Raw genomic sequence first — 7,789 nt, 5'->3', positions numbered from 1 at the left:
GATGATGATCAGATCATATTTTATGACTAATTTGTGCAGAAATCCAAATCATTCCAAAGGGTTCACATACATTTTCTTGCAACTGTAAGATAATACAGAGTGTGGAAATGTACACAATATATATATAAGTGGTGTCCAAATTGAATAGAGAGAATATAAGGTGCAGCGAGTGGAGAACGGTGTTCCAAAATATAAAAGGACTTAGTGTAGGTCAATATATCGCCTAATTCATAATGTATAAAAATCTTTATAAACACATAAATATAAAAAAAAATACAAATATTCTTATAAAATATTCTAATTGTTTTTAAAAATCCACTTTTTGGGGGGGGGGGGGTGAGCCGCAGAGCTGAGCAGCAGCAACCCTTAACAGCTCCAGTGGCCGACACCCGAAAAAGCGAGATAACTCTACTAAAAAGGCACCCAAATGCCAAACTGGGACCACCAAGTGATGGGGGAAATCGGGACCAACAAACCGACACCTTACAAGCACCGATCAACCCGACCCACGCCACACGCACCGGTGAGGCCTACTAGCCTAGCAGGCGCGGGAGAGGCGGCCGTTCTCCTGCCACCGAGCAATAAGGGAAAACAGTCCCGGAGACCTCGTCCCCCCCCCTTTGGACCGGCGGGGGATATCCCGGTCCTACCTCGTAAGACCAACCGGCCACACGAGACCCAAGTGACAAGACCACGACACCTAACGGTCGTGGGCAGAGCCTGCAAAATGGCGGCCGGCCTACGCTCCACTACCGAGCACACGATCGAGAGGGAAACAGAGCTCCGGTACGACCGCATATTTGGGGCACTCTGGGAGAAGCTAGAGGCTCTACTGCGACCCCTGCAAGCGGAACCCGCACCAGGAGGTATGATGAGGAGTCTGAAACGTGAAGGCAAAGCGACAAAGGGGACAAACCCCAACCCTACTCTCAAAATGGCCACTCACAAGAAAGGGTCCGGCAAAACAGCGTCCAAACGGAGCACCTCTGCGACCAGACACAGTCCACACAAAGCCCACACAGCTAAGAGGGCTCCCAAGGCTCAACATCACAAACAGCCCCATCGTAACACAGCGACCCAAAGAGGATTCAAAAGGGGCAAGGCTCACCAAAAAAGACCAAGAGGATGGCGGACTGTCAAGCCTACACTGGCATATACTGCCACACTGCCACATCGAATCCTCAACAGCCAGCGACAGCACCGCACAGCTCAAACCACAGCCAGGACTCCAAGACACTCACCAGGTGACCCGGCGACCCCAACTGCCGCTCCTATCCTCTGCACGCCAAGAGCGCAGAACAAGAAAGCCCAGAACCTGCTGCAACCTTACCAGAGGACGCGGGGGAATCCCGCCGTCACACAGGCACCGGAACGGGACTGTGGTATACCTACTGCGGGCGTGGGCTGACTGGAACTCTGGAAGCCATAAAAGAGTCACTCACTCCTTGCCTCATATAGACTCCAACTGTAATTATGGCAAATTTTATGTTCTGATGACGTCTAGTGAATTTTTCTACCCCTATGCTCCTGAGTTATGCTTAACTTTAATGCTGAAAGAGTGCCCCTAGCCCATAATTAATCACAGGGGACTGTCCCCCCAATGCATAGCCTGTAGCTTGCTGCCTAGTACATATAACTTGTGGATAGCCTAAATTGACCAAACTTAACTAATCCTACATCACAATTCACCCTAGCCTGTTTCACTCAGTTAGATCGTTAATTTGAACTTAACATGATGTTTAATCAGCCTACTAACACACCGTATTTTATGATCTAACCATTTGTTATTTAATGCATAGCTCGCAGATTATCACCGGGACATCTCATCACACCTTTTATATATAGGTGGCTTGTTTAGCGACATTTAAACATGAAAGGTGCCATGTTGTCGGCTACACTTATAGCACACGTTTAGTGTTCACGGTTAAAATTTTTATTATCCCTATAGTTGCATAATATCTCACATGGTGTCTTCACTTAAGTTCAGAGACGACGACACTATCAATAGCAAAGCTGTGTTATTTAACGATGTCTGCCATGCATGTATAATCGCTAACTGATCCAAGCAACAACCATGCAGATTGCAATGTCAAGCTATATTATATATTTATCTTGTTCACTTAACCCTAAAAATGTGCACTGCTTCCCATGCCAGAATGTTGTTTCTTTCTGTGAATCATCTGGTTTGCTTCAGCTATTGTGGCAAAGCAAACTTGCCTGTTAATTATTTGCACGAATAAAATAAAGAATTAAAAAAAAAAAAAATCCACTTTTTACTGTGTATTATTTAAAAAAAATGACAAATTTCAAAATCATTATTTAGGCTGTGTGGGATCACGGTGTTTAAATTACAGATCCATTTCATCTTGGCCCGTCCAATCTTTACATTAAAAATGTAAACACCATGATCCCACACAGCCCCTCATTCAACTGATACAGACCCTTGCTCTGCAATATGCAATTCTCTAATTGTTTGCAACCTCCAGCGTGGCCCGCCTACATATCAATAGACTATATCATGTGTGTTTAGGACCAACATCAGAAGCTTTTAAGTCTGGTGTACTACAATTGATAAATCCAATTAGCTTAATGTTCTCATTAGTAGTCGATTATATATAGAGTGGGAATTAACTTGCTCAGTTTCAATGTTTCCTTTAGATGCCTCTGCCAATCTTTAATACACTGTCTATCTGGTATTATTTAAAGCGGCACTGTCATGCCGAATCCCGTTTTTTTTTTAACCCCCCTCCCGCCTCCACTACATCCAATTGACCCCCTAGTCACCCCCAAATGCCCCTAAGCCCCCAGATTACCTATTTTTAAATCTGTATCTTCTGCCCCGATCTTTATTCAGGGCGCCGCCATCTTTGTGTGGGTAGGTGAAGTCCCTGTGGGACACGTCATCTACCCACACTAGACAGACTGTGAGATTCCCGCACATGCCCAGTGAAACACCTGGACATGCGAACGGGAATTTCATCTATTCATTCATTCATCAGACAGACGAATGAATGAATAGAAAAAATCAGACGAACAAACTAACACTGAGTATCAGTGTTCGTTTGTTCGATCAGTTTATTACAAGGAGGGAGCTACCGACGTGCAGCTCCCTCCTTGTAATATGTAAAGACAGAAGCGGCAGGGAGCAGTGCTCCCCACCACTTCATAAGCCCCCCAGGTCCCCCCCTCACTCTATGGGGGTCAATATGACCCCCATAATAGCACAAGGGAGATTAAAATCTCCCCAATGCCCCTACTCGCTATACCGCGAGTAGGGACATGTCCACTAAACAGTGAGCAGCCTGTGGCTGCTCACTGTAAAAACATAAATGGTAATAAGGGGGGGGGGACCTACTGTCCTCCCCCCTGGCCCCCACCCCTGCGCGGTGGGTGGGGGCACTAATAAAATAATAAGGGGGGGGACCTACTGTCCTCCCCCCCGGCCCCCACCCCTGCGCGGTGGGTGGGGGCCCTAATAAAACAATAAGGGGGGGGACCTACTGTCCTCCCCCCGGCCCCCACTCCTGCGTGGTGGGTGGGGGCCCTAATAAAACAATAAGGGGGGGGACCTACTGTCCTCCCCCCCGGCCCCCACCCCTGCGCGGTGGGTGGGGGCCCTAATAAAATAATAAGGGGTGGGGACCTACTGTCCTCCCCCCCGGCCCCCACCCCTGCGCGGTGGGTGGGGGCCCTAATAAAACAATAAGGGGGGGGACCTACTGTCCTCCCCCCGGCCCCCACTCCTGCGTGGTGGGTGGGGGCCCTAATAAAACAATAAGGGGGGGACCTACTGTCCTCCCCCCCCGGCCCCCACCCCTGCGCGGTGGGTGGGGGCCCTAATAAAATAATAAGGGGGGGGGACCTACTGTCCTCCCCCCAGGCCCCCACCCCTGCGCGGTGGGTGGGGGCCCTAATAAAATAATAAAAGGGGGGGGACCTACTGTCCTCCCCCCTGGCCCCCACCCCTGAGCGCTGGGTGGGGGCCCTAAATAAAGATAGGGGGGGGACCTACTGTCCTCCCCCCTGGCCCCCACCCCTGCGCGGTGGGTGGGGGCCCTAATAAAACAATAAGGGGGGGGACCTACTGTCCTCCCCCCTGGCCCCCACCCCTGCGCGGTGGGTGGGGGCCCTAATAAAACAATAAGGGGGGGGACCTACTGTCCTCCCCCCTGGCCCCCAGCCCTGAGCGGTGGGTGGTGGCCCTAAATGAACCCCCCCCTCCCTTCAAGGTGACTAGGGGTCCCAAGCCCCTAGTCACCCCCCCCACCCCCACCCCAAAACATTCTAACCCCTACCTACCCCCCTCACCCTAAAAATAGTGAGGGGGGAATAAAATAACTAACCTGTAAAAAAAATAATTAAACTTACCATTTGACGTCTTCTTTTTTCTAAATTCTTCTTTCTTCAGCCCCCAAAAAGGCCAAATAAAAATCCATCATACCCGTCGCACTTTAAAAAAAAAACAAAAAAAAAAACGAGCGCAAAAAAAAAATTAATCCATGTTCACCCATGGAGGGCACGCCGCGTACTGAGCTCCGCAGGGCGGGTCAAGGCTTATATAGCCTTGCCCCGCCCTGCAATTAGGCTTAGAACACACTGATTGGTTGGTTTAAGCCAATCAGAGTGCTCTGTGTCATTTTACAAGCGTGGGAAAATTCCAAAGAACTTTCCCACGCTTGTAAAATGACACAGAGCACTGTGATAGGATGGTTTTCAAGCCATCCAATCACAGTGCTCTGTGTAATTTTACAAGCTTGGGAAAGTTCTTTGGAATTTTCCCACGCTTGTAAAATGACACAGAGCACTGTGATTGGATGGCTTGAAATCCATCCTATCACAGTGCTCTGTGTCATTTTACAAGCGTGGGAAAGTTCTTTGTAATTTTCCCACGCTTGTAAAATGACACAGAGCACTGTGATTGGATGGCTTGAAAACCATCCAATCACAGTGATTTGTCATTTTACACAGCGTGGGAAAGTTCTTTTGAATTTTCCCACGCTGTGTAAAATGACACAGAGCACTCTGATTGGCTTAAACCAACCAATCAGTGTGTTCTAAGCCTAATTGCAGGGCGGGGCAAGGCTATATAAGCCTTGATCCGCCCTGCGGAGCTCAGTACGCGGCGTGCCCTCCATGGGTGAACATGGATTAATTTTTTTTTGCGCTCGTTTTTTTTTTGTTTTTTTTTAGTTTTTTTTTAAAGTGCAACGGGTATGATGGATTTTTATTTGGCTTTTTTGGGGGCTGAAGAAAGAAGAATTTAGAAAAAAGAAGACGTCAAATGGTAAGTTTAATTTTTTTTTTTACAGGTTAGTTATTTTATTCCCCCCTCACTATTTTTAGGGTGAGGGGGGTAGGTAGGGGATAGAATGTTTTGGGTGGGGGGGGTGACTAGGGGCTTGGGACCCCTAGTCACCTTAATGGGGGGGTTCATTTAGGGCCCCCACCCACCGCTCAGGGGTGGGGGCCAGGGGGGGAGGACAGTAGGTCCCCCCCTTATTATTTTATTAGGGCCCCCACCCACAGCGCAGGGGTGGGGGCCAGGGGGGGAGGACAGTAGGCCCCCCCCCCTTATTATTTTACTAGGGCCCCCACCCACCGCGCAGGGGTGGGGGCCAGGGGGGGAGGACAGTAGGTCCCCCCCCCTTATTATTTTATTAGGGCCCCCACCCACAGCGCAGGGGTGGGGGCCAGGGGGGGAGGACAGTAGGTCCCCCCCCTTATTATTTTACTAGGGCCCCCACCCACCGCGCAGGGGTGGGGGCCAGGGGGGGAGGACAGTAGGTCCCCCCTTGTTATTTTATTAGGGCCCCCACCCACCGCGCAGGGGTGGGGGCCCGGGGGGGAGGACAGTAGGTCCCCCCCCTTATTTTTTTATTAGGGCCCCCACCCACAGTGCAGGGGTGGGGGCCAGGGGGGGATGACAGTAGGTCCCCCCCCTTATTATTTTATTAGGGCCCCAACCCACAGCGCAGGGGTGGGGGCCAGGGGGGAGGACAGTAGGTCCCCCCCCTTATTATTTTATTAGGGCCCCCACCCACCGCGCAGGGGTGGGGGCCAGGGGCGAGGACAGTAGGTCCCCCCATCTTTAACCCCCGCGCAGGGGGGGGGGGGGGGTTATTAGGTGTTTATTTTTATTTTTTTTACAGTGAGCAGCCACAGGCTGCTCACTGCTTACTAGACATGCCCCTACTCGCGGTATAGCGAGTAGGGGCATATTATTTACTAATACTAAGTAATCTTTACTTAGTATTAGTACATTTGGCTTCAAGACCAATTCAGGTCTTTCAGCCTTTTAGTAGATAGCTCCCTGATACCGTGGGAATTAGGGAGTTATCTACTAAGCGGCTGCAAGATGCAGCCACAGCAATGAATAGGATCGGAGTTTCATTCATTAGAATGAAATTCCGATACGATCAAAGTACCGAATTGCATCCTAACACCAATGGAGAAACTCTTCTCATTCTGTTAGGATGCAATTCGGCAGTTTTGCCGGCGTTCTGTCTAAGTGACAGGACTTTCGGCAATACTGACAGGAAGTATTGTGGGAACTGGGAGGAAAGCTAGGGATCATGGGAAAATTGCTCTGACCAGCGGAAATGAAGCACACTTTGCTCCTCCGCTGGTCAGAGCTGGTCAAGTGGAGGAATCCTCCATAAGGCAAAGAGTCCCTACTTTGTCTTATAATTTTAAAGAAAACTAAAGAAGATTGGAAGAAAAGAATAACAGATCCTGAAGAGGAAGAGATTGAGGAAAGGTAAGTTCGGCATGACAGTGCCGCTTTAAGGGCTAAATTATTTTAGCTCTATATTTACCTCCTTACCACAAAATAGGGAACTTTTTAAATCTCTAGATGTGCAATATGTAAATGATTGTGTGTATCGAAAAGTTTAATAATGACACAAGAGCGCCATCTGCTGAACTTAATAGCTATTATTTTTTCCATCACCTACCCTACAGCTATCAGCACATACTTTCAAAATGACTTAATATTATTAATATTTTAATCTTGTATTGGGAGTGTGGGTGCAATGTTATTTATTAATTAATTACTTTACATCATAAAGAAAGCATTGTTAGTGTAATGCTTTGGAGGCACCACTAGGGGCAGCGTGCAGGAATCCATGTGCTTCTGGCAGTGACATCACAGGCCAGCTACTTACACTGAATAAAAACCAGATTGTAGGAGGCATTCAGGTCTCTTTTGAAACGATCAGTCTCTCTCTTTGGTTCTGCCCTTGACTGCCTAAGAATGTAGCAGCTGATGGCCCCAGCTCCACAGGCTTGGGCCTGTATAAGTTTGTTCATGTTTTGTATTGTACCATGTGAAACCATTATAACATTTAGCAACTGTTATAGCCTTTTGTAAGTAATATGTTGTAGTTTTGTATTGTATAATTATTGTAGTAAATTGACATTCTGCTAGCATCTGTTTATTTATTATAGTTATATTAAATATACATTTAATATTGCAACGTTTTGTGTATTTTCTATCCTCATATTCGACCATAATACCACGAACTATAAAAAATATTAAGGTTGTTCCTTATTGCTTAATTATTATATATTAAAAGATTATTATTCATATTTAAGTCACGACCACAACAGTGGGAAAATCCAACTTTATTGAGGATGAAGCGCACACATTTAAAACAAAAAGTAGATGTTAGTTTCCTTTGTTTATTTTTCAATGATAAGGGAGGTATTTTGCTTTGAAACACGGAGCAAAAGCCAGTGCGGTGATCATATAACATTGATGTCAATCCAGACAGAAATGTACAGAATAGGG

The sequence above is a fragment of the Pelobates fuscus genome, chromosome 11, assembly GCF_036172605.1.
Source record: "Pelobates fuscus isolate aPelFus1 chromosome 11, aPelFus1.pri, whole genome shotgun sequence".
NCBI lineage: Eukaryota > Metazoa > Chordata > Amphibia > Anura > Pelobatidae > Pelobates > Pelobates fuscus.
Note: the sequence above shows the minus strand (reverse complement) of the source record.